The sequence below is a fragment of the Ochotona princeps genome, chromosome 18 (genome assembly GCF_030435755.1).
Source record: "Ochotona princeps isolate mOchPri1 chromosome 18, mOchPri1.hap1, whole genome shotgun sequence".
NCBI classification, from domain to species: domain Eukaryota; kingdom Metazoa; phylum Chordata; class Mammalia; order Lagomorpha; family Ochotonidae; genus Ochotona; species Ochotona princeps.
The window spans coordinates 22,010,736-22,029,970 of NC_080849.1; positions in this window are offsets into that span (position 1 = coordinate 22,010,736).

The window sequence follows — 19,235 nt, forward strand, 5'->3', positions numbered from 1 at the left end:
ATCTCTGCTGCTTCCCAGGCGTATTAACAGGGAGTTGGATTGGAAGTAGCACAGCCAGGACTCAAGTTGATGTCCATATGGGATGCCAGCGTCACAGGCAGCAGCTTTACCTGCTGCATCCCAGTACCAGCCCCTGGTGACATTTATGTGAATTTTAGGAAGCTAGTTTAGGATCATGAGTCTGGAAGCCACTCTTCCCCTAGGTAATTTTTATCTGCCCACCTGTCAGTCGAATGACTCCTTCCCAGTGAGTACCTCCCCTTATCTGGGACATGAGGATGGGGGCACAGAGCCACACAGCCACCCTCCTTCTAAGCCCCTTAAGAGCTCATGCCTAGGAGAGAGTCATGCTTCCTCTCTCCTGCTCACTATAGATGCAGAGGCTGGAGAGTAGAAGCTTTCTCTGTCTCTCTCTCTCACCCTGTTCCCTTCCTGGCCACACTCTCCCTGTACAGGGCCCATCTTCACCTTTTGAATAAATCTCACCATTTTCTTAAGCCATGTCGGTGTCCATATTTAAAACACTATTTACATAAAAGGCAAGAACCTAATAAATAAATGTTATGCCCTAACCTAGACAACAACATCATCTTCAAGTCTGGAGAGATCTTCCCCTGTCCCACACAGCCCCACCTCCTTTCCATGCAGGGCTGCTTCTCTTCCAGCCTCCAGAGCTACCACTTGCCCTTGAGTAGCGCTCTGCTCTCCACCAGAGGACGATTCACTTACCTTATCTCTGGCAGGTCTGGGCCAGGTTTGCCCCAGGCTGCTGTAAGGACACGTCACCTTGATGTCAATGAAGTGGACAGGACACTGAGTTATCTCTACGACAGGAAGGCAACTGTAGTGCCTTCTCCCACCACTCAAAGCCTCAGCGCTTCCTGTCCCTCAACCACTTCCCACAACCAAACATTCCTGTCATAGGATTCAGTCTCTAGGGCCTAGGGCTTCTGGTCTCCAGGTCTTGTTTTGTTTTGAAAGTCAGAGGTGCAGAGAGGAGGAGAGACAGAGAGGAAGATCTTCTGTCCGATGATTCACTCCCCAAGCAGCGACAATGGCTAGAGCTGTGCTGATCTGAAGAAATTAGCAAGGAGCCTCTTCCAGGTCTCCCACACTGGTGCAGAGTCCCAAAGCTTTGGGCCGTCCTTGACTGCTTTCCCAGGCCACAAGCAGGGAGCTGGATGGGAAGCGGGACAGCCGGGATTAGAACCGGCGCCCAAATGGGATCCTGGCGTGTGCAAGGCAAGGACTTTAGCCACTAGGCTTTTGTGCCTGGCCCTGGTCTCTGTGTCTTAACAATTAACTATAAAAGTTGATTTTTCCTAATGTGATAGCTAATATATTGCCCCACCTCCAGATTCAGGTCCTCTTATGGTTCTTCGCTTTGTGATTCTAAAGTTTCTAAGATGGCAGATTCTGCAGCTCCTGGGATTCCTGGGCTGGGAAGAAGGCATAGAAGAATGTGAATCACTCGGGTCTTAGTAGTGCAGGAGTGTTGTGTTTTGCAGATTCTGTAAAACCCAGCTCAACAAAAATATTTACCTCTTTCCAGCTGAGCTGATTGCTGCCTGAAATTCTGCCATCTTGCAGTTTATTTCTTGATGATTACCAAAGGAATGTTTATTTTAGTTGAAGAAATCTACTTTTCTGTAAAGTACCTGAGCAGTTGGCCCACGCTTTGCTGCTTTCTCAAGTGCATCAGCAGGAAGCCAAATTGAAAGTGAAGCAGCCAAGACTGGAACCATGCCCATATGGAGTGCCAGCATCGCAGGTGGCAGTTTTATCTCCAGTGTCCCTGCTGGTATTATCTTCAAGCCTGGAGGGATCTTTCCCTGTCCCACACAGCCCCACCTCCTTTCCATGCAGGGCTGCTTCTCTTCCAGCCTCCAGAGCTACCACTTGCCCTTGAGCAGGCCTCTGCTGTCCACCAAAGGACAGTTTCACTCACCTTATCTCTGGCAGGTCTGGGCCAGGTTTGCCCCAGACTGCCATAAGGTCATGTCACCATGATGTCGTCTCAGGAATGAGACACACTCCCCAGCTGCCACATTCCTGGAAACAGGAAAGGCTCTGGCACATCCTGGACCAGCTGAAGGTTTGGCAGTGGTTTTGGAGCAGGAAAGAGGAGGGGGAGTGTAACTTTTCAGGAACTACATGAGGGATTCAGGGTTGATGTGGAGTGGACAATAATCTGGTGCTCCAAGGCAAGTCTGCACGAAACCACTGTCTTGACTTCCTAGAAGTCCATGTGATCTCTGCTTGTCAGGAGAGTCCACCACAGTCATTGTTGAAGCCTCGTCTCCCTCCAGCCCCTGCCCAGGTATCCCCCGAATCTGGTGCTTAGAAACTTGGAATTGTTCTGGTCTTCCATCCGAGCTTCACCTGTCAAAGTCCAGAGTGCTGTAGTTGGGCTCTCTGTGCTCATTTCCTTTCTTTTGTGTTTTTTGGTGTTTTTTTTTTTAAGTCATATTTCTGCTTATTTATCTAGTTACGTATTCTGGGTTTCCTAATTATTTGAAAGAATGACAGAGAGAGAAGCTCCACAATGACTGTAGTAGCAGGAGTTAATCCAGGTCAAAGCCATGTGCTAGGAACTCCATTCGAGTCTCCCATGTGGATGGCAGATCATCTTCGCAGCTTTCCCTGACACATAAGCAGAGTCAGCTCACAAACAGAATAGCTAGGGACTCAAGCCAGTGCTGTGACAGGGGATGCAGGCAGGACATGTGGCAGTTTAACCTGCTATTCCACATATTTTAAAATTTCATTTTATATCTAGATTTTTAAATTTAAAATTCAAGGCAGATCTACTTATCTTCTATCCATTGGTTCACTCCCCAAGTGGCTGCAACAGCCAGAACCGAGTCAATCCAAAGCCAGGAGCCTCCTCTGGGTCCCCTGGGACCACTCAAGCCTGCTGAAATCCTGGCCACACCTTCAAGTGGGTGGCACAAGAATTGTCCAGGCATTTCTTAACTGGCTAAGAGACCACCAATGAGGAACGTTTCACCTATGGGTTCCCACCCAGCAAGGAGGGGTCAGAAAATGCTTAAAATCCCAAAACCCTTCCTCAAACCATTGGTGTCTCTTCCTCTCTCCTTTCAAGAGGCACCCCGCCTCCTGGCTGTCTCCAGGGAGGTGCTTTCTCTTCCTTCTTCTTTCCACATCCACCTGGTCACTTCACAAATGAAACTTGCTTTTTTGGTAACATCTCCCACTTGATGCAGTGTGCCGAGGCTTTGGGCCATCCTCCACTGCTTTTCCGGGCCACGAGCTGGATGGGAAGTGGAGCATCTGGGACATGAACTGGCACCCATATAGGACCCCAGTGCTTGCAAGGGGAGGATTTAGTCAATGGAGCCATCAGGCTGGACCCTGTGTCAAAATTTAATAATAAAAAAAATTGAAAGAGACAAAGAGAAATCTTTCATCCATTGATATACTTCCAAACTGTCCCCAGTAGCAGGAGCTTCAGGAAGCCAGAGCTTCATCTGGGGTCTTCTGCACGGATGGCAAGGACCCAAGCAACTGAGCCATCACCTGTTGCTTCCCAGGGTCTTGTCGACAGAAAGCTGGAATCAAAAGTGGAGTGAGGACTCAAACCTAAATACTCTGATATGGGATATAGGCCATCTTATAGAAGCATCTTAACCACTGTACCTAACACCCATCCCTGCTCCCCTTCCCATGCCATAAGTGGGAAGCAGAGATCTTTACCAAGGCTAGGATTCCCAAAGGCTTCCACATGCACGAGAGTGGCTGGCCACCTACATCAGAGATGGATTCAGGAATAGCAAGGAATGTGGGCCTCCATGCCTTTCTTCTCTGCAGGACCTCAGGATTGCCTCTCTCTAAGCTGTCTCCCTTCATCCCTGCTCCAGGTTCTACTCCCTGTACCCGACAGACATTGCATTAGAAGATTTTCACAGGACAGGAAATGTCATTGGCCTTGGGTTCCTTCTGTTCTGTGTCAAGCTCACATCCCTTGACACAAGGAATTACCAGCCTGCCAGGGTACTTGACACAGACTATGTAGGACAGAACACTGTGGAAAACACACAAATTTATAGGCCAGAAGGTCCTCCTGCCTTCATTCCTTCCAGTAGCACTCAATATGACTGTGGAGTCACCCACCGTGCTGTTGACCAGGGATAGAGATGTGACCCGAAGAGGCCCATCCACGGGCAGTGCTCCAGCTGGTCTGCCCTTAGCAGAGAGGACAGACAGGAGGTCACCTAGTGTTAGGATCACATGACCACATCATAGAAATATGCACCTCGACTCCAAGAACCGAGAGCAAGGAAGCTGCCAGCTCCTCCAGGGCCTGACCTGGGAGGAGACCGTGAATTGTGACTCCAAGCATGAGGAGAATGTGGCAGCAGAAGAGAAGAGAAACAGCATTCTGGAAAGATACCACGCGTAGCAGGCATCTGTGGATGAGTGTGCCCTGAGCTGGGGTCTGAAGGTGTGGGGAGAGGCATCTAGAAAGCACAGATTTCTCCAGGAAGGAAGAACATGACCTCCTCAGAACATGACCTTCTGGGTGTGGGTTCTCCCTTAGTTGGAGTGGAAGTGTGTAGAATAAATAACCTCTCTCTGCACTCTTGTACCAAGATATAAGACACAGATAGTGAGTGAACATTGAGGACTTTTTTTTAAAGTGTTCAGTTGTTGTATTTGAAGCATCAAGAAACAGAGAAAAAGATCTGTCTGTTGGTTTTCACCTCCAAATCCCCACACCAGCCAGGACTGTGCCTGGTGCTAGCCAGGAGCCTGCAGCACCACCCAGATCTCCCACGTTGGTGGCAGGGACTCAGGTCCAGGCTGTGCATTAGCAGGAAGCTGAATTGAAAGCAGAGCTGGGATTCAAATCCAGAGCCTGCGAGGTGGGCTGCAGGCCTCCAAGGCAGTGCCTTCACCATGGTGCCAAGCATCACTCAGGTTCACATTCACCTCAGATAGAAGCTCCACAGGAGGTCACAGGCACATGTGCAAGTCTCATGTGTTTCTTGGTGTGCCATGGCCAAGGCAGACAGCCCATCACGCTGCAGCAAGGGGCACCGTGCTGTGTCCCCTGCCCTTGGAAGGCAGACATGTGTGATGCACTGCCCACAGTATCTCCTTGCCATAGGCAGGCAAGTCCTTGCTGGCTTCACTGAGCATGTTCACTGCTGTCCTTAAAAACTTCCAAGCACAAGGTCTTCCTGAAAGAAAGAAAGAAAAGAAAGAATGGGACGCGGCAGCGGTACGGCTCACACAGTCACCTCCACGTGGAAAGAGAAGGAAGTAACGTCCATGTCACAGTCCGTGCCACCTTTTAGTTACCACAGGGCCATAATTTCCAAAAAGTAACTCCCTTACACTAGTGCAGAAAACAAACATCTTTTTTAGTATATGTGCTGCTGAAGCGAGCACCAAACGTTCACGTTTTTTTATTATTTATTTGCTTTTCTTTAAAAGGTGTTTAGAGACAGAAGGAAACAAGAGAGAGAGAGAGAGATCTTTCATTGGCTGATTCATTCCCCAAATGACCAAAACATCCAGAGTTAAACCAATCTGAAACCAGGAGCCAGGAGCTTCTTCCAGGTCTCCCATGTGAGTGTAGGGTGCTGAGGACTTGGGCCATCCTCCACTGCTTTCCCAGCCCGTAAGCACAAGTTCGGATGGGAAGTAGAGCAGCCAGGACATGAACTGATGCTTATATGGCATGCTAGCACAACAGATGGAGAATTAACCTGTTGAGCCACTGCGCCAGTCCCCAGAAAATAAACATTTTAAAGGCCCTTTCACATCCATAAAGCAACGAAAAAATTGCCTAGGGTGAATCCCTGGTTCTCTAGGCCTTAGGGTTTAAGAGGTCAGCCAAGGTTCCTCACAGTTAGCAGTCACCCATGTCCCAGCCTTAACAAAAGTCACACTGAGCATTCAGGTCCCCAGCACCAACCCTTCCTCCCTCCATCTTTGTGTCTGTTCCTGCAGCAGCTGGTCTGCCATCAGCACGACTTAAACAGGAAACGCAGTACCAAGGGCTTGTGAGAGCTCTCAGTGCTCCAGGTGGGCTTAGCCTGCTGGGCCCAAGCAGCATGTTTATCGATAATTGCATGGCCAGGTTTGGGCAGGGAGTGTGAGCCACAGTCTGTCTCAACATCTGTGAGCTGAATGCGTGCTGTGCAAAAACAAAGGATTGGCCAAAGAATTAGAAGACTGTATACAAGAAGTGCCTTTTCAGAGCTGGTTAAGAGAGATTCTTCCAGCAAGAGTGGTGACCTTGGCATTGCCCTGAGGCCTCTGCCAGGGTCAGACCCTGGCACCTGCTCCCCAGCCTCCAGGCATCTCTAAAGGTTACCTTGGGCTCTCTGCACCGCTTCATCCCTATCAAGTTTGTTTCCAAGTTCTCTCTGTCTCCTGCTTTTCCATCTCAGCTGCCACATCCTGGCCTGGGCCCTTATCACTCTGGGCTGAGCAGCACCCACGTGTCTTGGTGGCGGGGAGGTCTGGAAGGCGGGGTGGCCTGGAAGGCAGGGAGGCAGTTATCTGGGAAGATGAGCAACAGCAGCTTCTCTCTCCCCGCTCCTCCTCTGGCCTGCCTATTCCTGCTTATCAGCTCCCTCGTGTGTGCCCAACTCTGCCAGACTGCAGGACACACTTGAGGCTTCCTCTGCACCCAGCCTCTTTATTTTATTTTTTCATGTTGTTTACGTACTTGCTACACACCCATGAGGACCACTGCTTAGGGTGGGGAATGTTGAGTTGTGGGAGAAGGTGGGTGGGACAAATACTTCCAATTTTCCTTTTCTTACCTTCTCTCCTGTATCTCGGTGCCCCCGGACTCTTCCTCGAGCTTCAGCTAACCAGCTGCCTGCAGCATGCCATACACTTCTCCTCCTTGAAATAGAAGTGACCCACAACAAGGCTTAATGAGATCATCCCCTGAGGAATTTAATAAGGGACAATCCCTTGAGCCAGTCGGAAGAGAGTGTCAGCAGCTGGTTAGGGAGGATTGGCAGAGGGGGCGGGGTGGAAAGGGGCAGATGAGGGCATGGCTCCACCTGTCAGGGGTGAGGCATTGGTGGTCTGGAACCCTTGGGACCAGGAAGTAGAGAGACGTGGCAGATGGACTGGCTGCTGGGTGGGAGAGCACCAAACAAAATCTTGCCTGCTTCTGAAGGCTTTCCAGAGCTGGCAAGAAACCCATGCCCTCCCTGCCCCAAACTTGTGGCAGTGTCCCCAGCCAGGCCAGGAGTTTGTGTGGATGGGGGGTTAACAAACCCTTCACCCGCTCCTAAATCCCCAGAAATGGAGGCAGACATCCAGCACAGTGGCGCTGCCCTCTGAGAGCAGGGCAAAGAGGATGTTTTGTTTTTCCTGCTCCTGAAAGCTGATCGCCTCTGCAGCCAGGAACTGTGCCAGCTGTGGTCAGCATGCAGCCTGGCAAATGGGGCAGTGAGAATGCAGGGCAGGTCCTCAGCTCTCTGCAGGTCTCTGCCTGGGTCACAAACAGCTCTCAATGGCCCACCTCCTTGGCACCGCACCCCATCCCACCTGCTTACCCCTGGAGGACAGATCTCTTCTCTAAACACCAAAGCTTTGTGTCCAGAGCAAGAGCCCGAAGGACTGGCACACTGTCTCCCCAATTTCCAGTCACCGGGGCACAAGGAGATGAGAGAGCCTCCCTAATGTACAAGTTTAAGGCTGTATGACAAACTACTACCAACTAACAGAAGAAAGCCACCTGCATGATTAGCTTGGGTTTTGTCCATCAAGAGCTGAAACTCAGCGTGGAGGAGTCCCATGTACCAGGGCTGCACCTGGCTGCAGCCCCCTGCGTCAGCTGTGGCTGCAGTCTCATCCAAGCCTCGGTGGGGCAGGCCCAACTTCCAGGCACTCTCAACTGTTAGTGGAGCTTAGCACTTTGCACTTGGCGGGTTGAGGTCTTACATTCTTGCTGGTGGCCAGTCAGATACTCTCCCTGGGGCCTCTCCCTGGGGCTTCCTCTTTTTTTTGTTTGTTTTAATTTATCTGTTTATTGATTCTTTTCCCTTCTTACAGCCAACAACTGAGACAGCTGCTGACCTCAGTGAGAACCTAGCGCCTCTTTTCTTTTGACCCAATGAAGTCATGATCACCCAGATAAACAATGTTTCAATTATAAAAAGTCAATGGATTTGGGACCTTAATTATAACTGCTAAATGCCTTCATCTTTGCCATCCTCTGTTCCTTCACAGCAAGTCACAGGTCTGCATTAGGTGTGTTCAGGGAGGTAGAAACAATAGAAGGGAGAGAGGGGAGGGAGGAAATGGGAAGGGGGGGAGAGGAGTGGTTTATCATGGGATTGGGAGGCTGAGAAGTCCCATGATAACCCACCTGCAGGCTGGAGCCCCCGGAATGCGGACAGCATGGCTCACGCCACATCCAAGGGCTTTGTGGTTTCTTCATTAATCTTTCCAGTCATCAGAAGGGCAAAAGCTCAGCTCTGCAGTGAGGCTTCTCAAAATCTCTCTTCATTGCAACAGAGAAGTCCAAGATGCCTGCAAATCCTGACTCCAGGAGGCTGAGCTCCAAGACTGGCTCCATTGCTGTCATGCAAGAGAATGCACGGGGCGGGTGGAGTTGGGGTGGGTGGAGTTGGGGTGTGGGGAGAGGCAAAGCAAGGAGTTGGGTTTGATGCAGTGACTTGCTCACTGCTTGCAACATTCCCACCCTAGGTCAGAATGCCTGTCTTCTAGTTCCAGCTCCATCTCCAGTCCAGCTTCCGGCTAACGTGCACCCTGGGAGGCAGCTGGTGGTGCAGGTTCAGGTTCAAGTGCTTGGGTTCCTGCCCCTCACGTGGGAGACCTTGCTTGAGTTCCCAGCTCCTAGTCCTGACTTTTGTAGGCATTTGGAGAGGAACCAGCAGGTGCAAGGTCTCTGTCTGCCTGTCTGTCTCTCTCCACCTTTCAAGTAAAATGAAAGTAAGTGAAGATAACACAGAGAGAGACCCAAGAGACCCAGAGAAGCCAGAATTCCTGTAGCTGAACGACCTGGAGAACTAACATTCAGGGGCAGGAGAGGAGCATCTAAGTTTTAAGAGAAAGGAAACTCTGTCTCTTTCTCTCTGTAAATCTACCTTTTCAATAAAAATAAATGTCTTTAAAAAGAGAGAGAGAGGGCCCGGCGGCGTGGCCTAGCAGCTAAAGTCCTTGCCTTGAACGCCCCGGGATCCCGTATGAGCGCCGGTTCTAATCCCGGCAGCTCCACTTCCCATCCAGCTCCCTGCTTGTGGCCTGGGAAAGCAGTCGAGGACGGCCCAATGCATTGGGACCCTGCACCCGTGTGGGAGACCTGGAAGAGGTTCCAGGTTCTTGGCTTCAGATCGGCACAGCACCGGCCATGGCGGTCACTTGGGGAGTGAATCATCAGATGGAAGATCTTCCTCTCTGTCTCTCCTCCTCTCTGTATATCTGACTTTGTAATAAACTGAATAAATCTTAAAAAAAAAAAAAAAGAGAGAGAGGAGAAAAAAGAAGCTTCTTTCTCTACCCTTTCCCCCACACCATCTCTGAGCCTCTATCCACACTGAGGGCATATCTTCCCTACCCAGTCCATTAACTCACACACCTGTCACCTCTGGAAACTCCTTCATAGACACACACACAGAAATAACGCTGCTATCATTTCTCCAGGTACTCCTTTATGCAATCAAGTTGACACTTCTTTATGCAATCAAGTTGACACCTAAAATTAGCCGCCATAAGGTATCACCCACATTCAAAGGGCTGAGGTTATTACACAGTGTTGGAACAATAGAACTTCAGGGTCTGTCCACTACCTCTGTTGTCGCACAACTAGACAGGGTAGAGATAAGATGGAAAGGTTCCTCCGGGTGCAGGGTCCCAAAGCTTTAAGGCCATTGTCAACTGCTTTTCCCAGGCCATAAGCAGGGAGCTGGATCAGAAATGACCATCGAGACATGAACCAGTACCTATATGGCAATCTGGCACTTGCAACGTGAAGATTTAGCCATTGAGCCATTGTGCCAGGCCCCAAACAAATAAATCTTAAAAAAGAGGAAAGATGTAAAAGTTCAGATTTTACAGGAAACAAGTTTCCAGGACCAGCTGTGTTTCAGAATCCAGAATTTTCTTGACCTTAGAATAGGTAATCAGTTCAGTGGACCAGACCACTTTGCTTGCATGGAGGCAAGAAAGCTGAGACAGGATCATTTAGAAAAGGGAAACATAGGGCATGCCTGCATCAGGCCAAGGTGCCTACCCACATGGGATACCTGGATTGGGCTAGGCAGCAGCACTTGCCACCCACAGTATACATGAAAGTTATGTTTTATCAGCCAATAGACCTTGGAAAGATTTTTTCAACCCTTGAGCAATGGAGCCTACAACATGTCAGATATATTAAAACCATTCAAATGACTACCTCAGAACTGTCTTTCTCTGATTGGGGGCTCTGGGGAGTCATAAATGACCATCCGCATCTTTGGGTGCCGATGCAGTGTGACATCAGGGAGTGGCCTCTTACCCTTCTCTCAAAGGACACAGGAGAAAAAAGAAATGACATATTTGTCCAACTCACCTTCCTCCATGCCCAACCCTCATGCCTGACCCTCCCACCATAATTAGAGGCCCACATAGGCAGGCATCCCTCTCAACTATGTAAACAATATAAAAAATAAAATTTTAAAATAAATAAAAAGGCCATTAGGCACTCAGCCATGAACTGCCAGCCCCCAGTGGTTCCTGAGCCGGCCCAGTTGTGACCTCAAGGCCTCTGTAGTGCCTTGAGGTTTGACTACCAAATGAATTCAGGACAAATCAGGTTTTGCCAAATGAATGATGAGAAACTTTTGGGCTATTTGAGCTTTGGGGGTGCTTAGGAAATTCTCATAAGTGATCGTGAATCCTTACGATACTCATTGGGTTCCCACTGCTGACTTCTGAAACACTGACCCTTGACCTTCCTCGGTCCTCTACCCCATCCTTGTGCTGGAGAGCTGGGAGGGGGCCTCTGGCTTTATTGATGTGGGGGTACACAAAGGCCAGGTGGAGGCTGAACACCTCTCTGTCTTGTGTTTTCCCAAAGTGGCTCAAGTCCCAGACTGGGGAGAGAAAATGGGGCTTTGATGAAACACTTTGGACAAGTGAATGAATGGATTCCCCAATCCCACCCCTCCTTCAGACTAGAAAGAGAAAAAAAGAGTTGAGGACTCCTAGGAGCACTCAAGCTGTCTGAATGCTAAGTGTCAGGGCTGCATGCTATGTACAGATAAGCTGGGGTGGGTCTGGCATTGTGGCACCATGAGTTAGCCTGCTGTTGCCATTTATGATACCGGCTGAAAGATCTCCCTCTGCCCCTCCCTGACCCGTCTGTTACTTTTTCTTTTTCAATATTTAGTTAATTTTATTGGAAAGTCAGACATATAGAGAGGAGAAGAGGCAGAGAAGAAGCTCTTTCATCTGTTGATTCATTCTCCAAGTGGCCACAACTGCCGGAGCTGCATGGATCCGAAGCCAGGAAACTGGAGAATCTTCCAGGTCTCCCACGCGGGTACAGGGTCCCAAGGCTTTGGGCCGTGCTCAACTGCTTTCCCAGGCCACAAACAGGGAGCTGGATGGGAAGCAGGGCAGCCAGGATTAGAACCGGCGTCCATATGAGATCCGGGGGTGTGCAAGGCGAGGACTTCAGCCGCTAGGCTACCATGCTGGGCCCTGTCACTCTGCCTTTCAAATCACTAAATAAATCTTTAGTTAAGCCATGGTTGTGGTGTCTCGTGGCATGCTTCCTCTGCTTGGTTCAGGGCTGTCTTTTTTTGTTTTCGCATAAAATTGTGCAAGTGGGGCTGGGGCAATGGCCCAACTGGCTAATCCCCCAGCTTCAAGCACAGCATGCCATAGAGGTGCCAGTTCACGTCCCAGCTGCTCCACTTCCCATCCAGCTCTCTGCTTGTGGCCTGGGAAAGAATTAAAAGATGGCCCAAAGCGTTGGGATCATGCACCCATGTGGGAGACTCAGAAGTTCCTGGATCCTGGCTTCAGATTGGCTCAGCTCCAGCCACTGCGGCCATTTGGGGAGTGAACCAGCAGACAGTTTTTCTGTCCTTCCTTTCCCTGTAAATGTGTCTTTCCAATAAAAATAAATAAAAACTTTAAAAGATAATAAACAATAAAACAGTCAAGCTAAAGTATTTGCTTGGAGATTGGAACAATTCTGTTGCTCTCTGGCCCAAGGATGCAGTTAGTTGTTGAATCGAGTATATAATTGCCCAATATATATTGACGCATTCTCTTCAGTGAGTCCAGACCATCCCGAATTTGGATGGCTTTAGTTACACTTTGCCAGTTTGTTGGTGGTACAAAGTGAACCATTTTAATCTTCACTGTCAATGCAGTCCTCAGTACCTTATGTGAAATCCTCTGCACTTGGCTAGCAGAAGGTTCTGTGCCGGATGACGTCACCCAGCTGCAGGCAAAAGCACTCCTTCTGAGTGGTTCAAAGGAAGGTGAGGGTAAGCTGTGATGGCTCGTGGGTTAGGTTTATGCAATGCAGTTTCAACTTGCCATCTTTGTGATTTACAATTTTTTTTTTAGAAAGACCTTCCATCTGCTGGTTTATTCCCCAAACAACCTCATCAGCTGCAGCTGAGCTGATCTGAAGCCAGGAACCAGAGCCCTTCGTCTGGGTCTCCCATGTGGGTGCAGGGTCCCAAGGCTTTGGGCTGTCCTCAACTGCTTTCCCAGGCCACAAACAGGGAGCTGGAAGAGAAATGGAGCTGCCGGGATTAGAACCGGTGTCCATATGGGATCCCAGCACGTGCAAGGCAAGGACTTTAGCCACTAGGCTACTGTGCTGAGGCCTGACTTGCAATGGTTTTGACAAAGCTTAATTCCATCCTAAGTCTAGGACCTTCTGTGGCTGATGGGTAGGAGGCCTGTGAGTGTCCTAGTCCTCCACCCATGGGATCCTCTGAGGTTTTTGGCTTGAGAGACCCTCCAATCTATTTCTTCTTCTCCCGTTCCAGGTTTTATGACATCACTGTCCATGCAAAGGGTAACATATTGGTACAGTCCCAGGTCTGTAGCAGGAGAGTGATTCACATACTTGGCATGTGTAGTTTGAATCTGGCCCCAGAACCCCAGAAATAATAGCCTTGCACAGACTGGGATTGTCCCACACCTGCCCTCTCCACCTTGGTCATTGTTGCCCCTTTGACAATGTTTTAAGGTTATGTCTGCCCCCTAGTGGCCAGATGTATGTGTGCCAAAGTCTGCCCTTCCAGAGCACATTCAGAATCGCAGCTAGGAGAGTTACTGGGTTAGGTCACCACAGAATTATTTGAAATGGGGTAGGGGAGTGGGCACATACCCATCTTTCTGTGTTTTCTGGTTAAAAAAAAATAAGACTTGAGGCAGTTAATTGGATCAGGACGATTTCAACCACAAACTGTTCCAGTGCCTTTTGCTTAGTGTTGTTTTATTTCAAAAGACTTATTTATTTTTATTGGATAGGTAGACTTACAGAGAAAAGGAGATGCAGAGAAAAAGATCTTCCACATGCTGATTCACTCCCCAAGTAGCTGCAATGGCCAGAGCTGAGCCAATCTGAAACCAGGAGCCAGGAACTTCTTCCAGGTCTCCCATGTGGGTGCAGAGTCCCAAGCCCTCAAGCCATGCTCCACCGTTTTCCCAGGTCAGAAGCATGGAGCTGGATGGGAAGTGGAGCAGTCGGGATACGAACCAGCACCCATGTGGGACCCCAGCACATCAAGGCAAGGATTTAGCCACTGGGCCACTGTGTCTTACGTTAGTGTGGGACCATAGTAAGGGCTCTAAATGTGTATTGAAAGAGTGAATGAATGAATGAGCTGCTCAAAGGGAAAAACCACAGCCCTTTTCATTTTTATCTTATTTTGCTGCCTTTTTGTAGATCAAGCGTTCGGAAAAAGGTATTCACAGGTGCTGATATCATGGCACAGTGATTTCAGCCTCTGCCCGTAACTCTGGCATCACATATGGACACTGTTTAGGAGCCCAGCTATTCCACTTCCAATGCAACTTCCTGCTAACGGCCTGGGAAAGCAGTGGAGGATGGCCCATTGACCTGGACCCCTGCTACCCATGTGGGTGGCCTGGCTAGAGTTTCATTTCTGGGGTGTGAATCTGCAGATGGAAGAGCTTTCTCTCTCTCCATCTCTCCTCTCTTTGCAACTTTGCCTTTCAAATAAACAAGTAAATTATCTTTTAAAAGGAAAAGTATTCATAAAAATCACTATCATTTTTTTCAAATAAATTTAATGAAATTAGAATAGATGAGCTTCCTTGAGAAGCTAAACAGAGAAATCTGAGCCGAGGCTTAAAGGCAAAACTTTGTTCATAGAATCCCTTCTCAACGCAAGAACACAGTGAACTTGGCCTACTGAGATCCCTGCCAACAGCTCGCAAAAGCTGCCACCCCTGGGAGCTGCAGGCGGCTCCAGAAATCTCCAGCTGTTGAGTCATCCTTGTCTTTAAATCTTCCTAGAGGGAGGCCCTGGACAATAAAGAGCAAAGAATAGCCCTGCCCACTGAGCTCTGTTTGAATTTCTCCCCTGCCAAACCTGTATGTGTTTAATGAGCCAGCCATTTCCTGTTGCCTGTGTGATCATGCTGGTGTGAACGGCAAAGACAAATGCAGCTGGACACCAGTCAAAGCGGTGGCACCGACAGGAGGGGAACAGGCCGAATCCCACTCTGGTTTGGCTAAAGATGATTGAGCATGTTTGGGGGGTGGGGGTTGTCAGGAGGGGGCTCTGGAAGGCCAGAGGAATCAACAAGTACAGAGAGTCAGCCAAGGTCAAGGTTAGGATTCTACCTCCCATAGAGACAAGAAGATACACTATGCTCCCCCATGATGAGGACATCTCTAGGGAATGCCTCTCAAGTCTGGAGAGAGGCCCTACACAGATACATGCACTTCAAAGGAGTCCGAGCTGCAAATCATTTTAGTGAGTGCTCTACAGGCAGGTATGGGCTAGAACAAACAGTGAATGGGCTTTCTTAGCCACTTTGAATGGGGCCAGTGTCATCCTGGGGACACGGCCTTGTTTTGTTGCCCGTCTTGCCAGTCCTCTCTTGCTAGTCTTCTCCTAGCATCAGGTTTGGGTGGAACTGGTGTGTGTTAAGAAGGCGGTAGTTTCAAGCAGTGTGATGGCGCCTCCTGTGGCAAAGCAGCAACAAACATCAAATCAAAGATTAAAAAACATAAGATCCCACAAGAGCCCAAGGTAATCAGGAGGAAGCAACTTTAAGCGTTTGCAGGTAAAATAATTATATATCTAGACAAGTCAAGAGACTTTTGAAGTATGAGGGCACTTAACAATTCTTGGAAAATAAAATTAAAGAGAAGTTTATTAATGCAACAAAAAATTGAAATCCATGTGTAGTTTTTCCCCCCACAATACACATCTTCCATGAACTCTTTGAAGAGCTCTCACGTGCATGGATTAAAAATATTTCCTAACATGTATTTATTTATTTGAAAGGCAGAGTGACAAAGAGAGAGGGAGAGAAGGAGGGGCAGAGAGAGAAATCTTCCATCCTCTGATTCATTCTCCAAACACCAAAACCAGGGGCCAAGAACTTCTGGGTCTTACACACGAAGGTACTTGGACCTTCCCAGACACACCAGCAGGAAGCTGCATTGGAAGCAGAGTACCCAGGATTCAAGCCAACATTTGTGACGTGGAAGGCAGATGTCCCAAAAGGCAGCCTAACTAGCTGTGCCACAACACCAGCCCTAGCTGAGGCTTCTCTGTTTCTCATCTGCCATGTGTGATCCTCAGTCGAAAAGCTACAATACACTCCAAGTCAGGACTAAGAGCCGAGAGAGAGTGACAGACCCACAGGACATAAAGATGAAAACAACAAAATAGATATTCTGGGCCTGGCACGGTACCCTAGAGGCTAAAGTCCTCACCTCGCTTACGCGGGGATCCCATATGGGTACCAGTTCGTATCCTGGCTGTTCCACTTCCCTTCCAGCTTCCTGCTTGTGGTCTGGAAAAGCAGTGGAGGATGGCCCAAAGCCTTGGGATCCTGCACCCACACGGGAGACTCCGAAGAAGTTCCTGGCTTCTGGCTTCAGACTGACTCAGCTCCAGTGGTTGCAGCTACTTGGGGAGTAAAGCAGCAGTTGGAAGATCTTTCTCCCTGTCTCTCCTCCTCTCTGTATATCTGACTTTCCAATAAAAATAAAATAATTCTTGGAAAGTCAAATTTACAGAAAGAAGGAGACAAAGATCCATCCACTGGTTCTTTTCCCCAAGTGGCTGCAATAGCCAGAGTTAAGCTGACCCAAGGGGAGAGAGTGAGAGATGCTGATCTTTAATCCACTGGTTTACTCTTCAAATATCTACAACAGCCGGGTTGCACCATGCTGAAGCCAGGATCTTCAGTCGGGTCTCCCCTGAGGGTTCAGGAGCCCAAGCACTTGGACCATCGCTCTGCTGCCTTTCCCAGGTACATTAGCAGTGAGATAGATCAGAGGTGGAGCAGCTGGGAAGCCAGCATTGCAGGCAGTGGTTTAACCCACAGTAACACAAAGCTGCCCCTCATGCAACATCTTTGTGTGTCTGCTTGAGGTTTTAATCATATATTTATGTAATCATATTATGTATTATATATACTTAACTATTAATCAAGTATTTTTAATTTTTATTTTTGATGATGTTTACCTGGTTGAGAAGGAATGACGCTCATGTGAAGCACTGATTAGGGTGTGAAGGGTCTAGGAACGGGCGAAAGTGGATGAGACAATTGTTTCCAAATGCTTTTATTTATTTTCTTCCTGTATCTGGAAGAAAGGAAGAGAAGGGGAGAGGGGTGCTCCCAGCAGTCTCACCACGTTAGTACACAGGGATGTGGAATAACCACTCAATGTTATCCTTGGATCCCCAGTGTGAAGCGTGTTCTGAGAGCATTGCCCAAGCAGTTTTGGTAACTCTGAGTTGTTGATTTCATTGTTCCGAGGTTGCAGAAGTCCTTCGAAGGTCCATTTGCTGACATAGTACACCTTAGAGTCTCCACTTGCCTAGATATTTGCTGTCAACGCTTGGTTGGAAGAGCTGTCCAGTTTGTTCTGCCATCCATGGTACTAGATAGATAGTCTCTGTAGGCCTCAATGATCTAGCATGTACCCCATGTGCATCTGGGCATGCCATCTATTGCACAGGGTCCAGCAGTCGAGGAGGCCCGATTCTGACACATGGCTCTCCATGGTCAGACCACAGATCCTGCAATTTTCCCTGTGGTTGGAATTTTGAGACCATTGGTTGAGTTGTGTGGGGTCTCCAAAAAAAAAAAAACCTTGCCAAAGCTGACCCCAGACCTGACTCCTCTGCGTGCCAGTCAGTGCAGGGTCCAGCTGCAGTCTGTCACCCACATCAGCCTACACACACACTGGTGGTTGCAGTTGACTGGTCAGTTCTGTCTCCAGTCCCACCTCATACACAGATCAATGGATGCTGCAGCCCAGTCAGAGCAACCCCCGATAAAGCCCACCAGGCCCGCCCCCAGCCTCTGTTCATGTGCATGCCAGTAGGTACAACAACAGCTGAATAGTACCCTGTAACCATTTTAACGTTTATAGCAGTTGGTTATGCATAACCTAAAATTGAGATGTCAATGAAGTAGTTACAGGATGTGGTTAAGAACTTACATTTTCTAACATATTTGTCACTCAGTACCATGTGAATTAACTTCATGACGTTGTAAACTGTTGAAGCTGTGCTGTGGCGTTTCATTGGAGGGGATGATATTCTGCCAGCTCTACTTTCAGACCAAGGATGGTCTCCCAATAAAACTGTTGAATTTATCTGGACAATAAGATGCTGGACTCTGCATGGTCCATGCCTGGAATGATGGAATTATGACTGATTATTAGTTGTACTGCTGTAATAATATGGAGGGAATCAATATGGGGGGAGGGCTTAGAGAGGGGTTGGGGGGGAATCTCAGAAACTATGGAACTGTGTCATAAAGTGAAATAAAAAATATTTTATTTATTTTTATTGGAAAGTTAGATTTATAGAGAAGAAGTAAGATCTTACATTTGCTGGTTCACTCCCCAAGTGGCCACAATAGAAGGAGCTAAGCCAATCCAAACCCAGGAGCCAGGAGCTTCCTCCAGGTTTCCCATGCAGGTACAGGGTTCCAAGGCTTTGGGCCATCCTCTACTGCTTTCCCAAGACACAAGCTGAGAGCTGGAAGGGAAGTGGAGCAGCCATGATATGAACCAGTTCCCATATGGGTCCCGGCACATGCAAGGCGAGGATGCAAGCCACTAGGCTACCACATCGGGACCCTTCAATATTTTTTTATACCAAATTAAGCATCTTATTCTATTGTTCACAAACTTTTTCAAGTCCTGCCATACACATGTTGTCTGCTTAACCAAAGCACTGCAATCAAACCAAGTGAAAAATTTAGGAAAATATAAACAACTCAAACAGCACATGATTGATTTTGCAATATGTGACGAACTCCCAAAAACTGTTAAGACAAAGCCAGAAGCAAACATATAAATGGTCAAAGGTCTTGCGACATGACATATTCTAAAACACAAATGTGTTTTTTGACTGGCAGCAAAGGATGAAGGAGGGAAATCATAAAACTGCAAGGTTATTCAGATAATCTTATCAAAAAGTTTTTTTAAATTGTGTATTACAATACTTTAAATAGCCTGAAAAGCTATAAAGTGAAAAATTGCTCTCACATCCTTCAATTTTACCAGAAAAAGATTCTGTTATGGAGAGCTATTAATGTCTCCAAATATTCAAAATTTTCAATCACTTAATTTATGGATCCTGGGTATTGGCCACACTTCTGACTTTACAATTATTTAAAAATAGAAACATTAAAGCTCCCCTATGACTTCCTTGGGGGTCCTTTAAAAAAAAAAAAAAGATCTACTTGTGTTTTGTTGGAAAAGCAGATTTACAGAGAGAAGGTGAAACAGAGAGGAAGATTTTCTGTCTGCCAAGAGGCCGCAATGACCAGAGCTGAGCTGATCTGAAGCCAGGAACCAGGAGCCTTATTCTGGGTCTCCTATACGAGTGCAGGGTTCCAAGGCTTTGGGCTGTCCTCGACCGCTTTCCCAGGCGACATGCAGGGAGTTGGATTGGAATTGGCGCAGTCAGGACACGAACTGCAACCCGTATGGGATCTGGGTGTACAAGGCAAGGATTTAGCCACCAAGCCATTACACT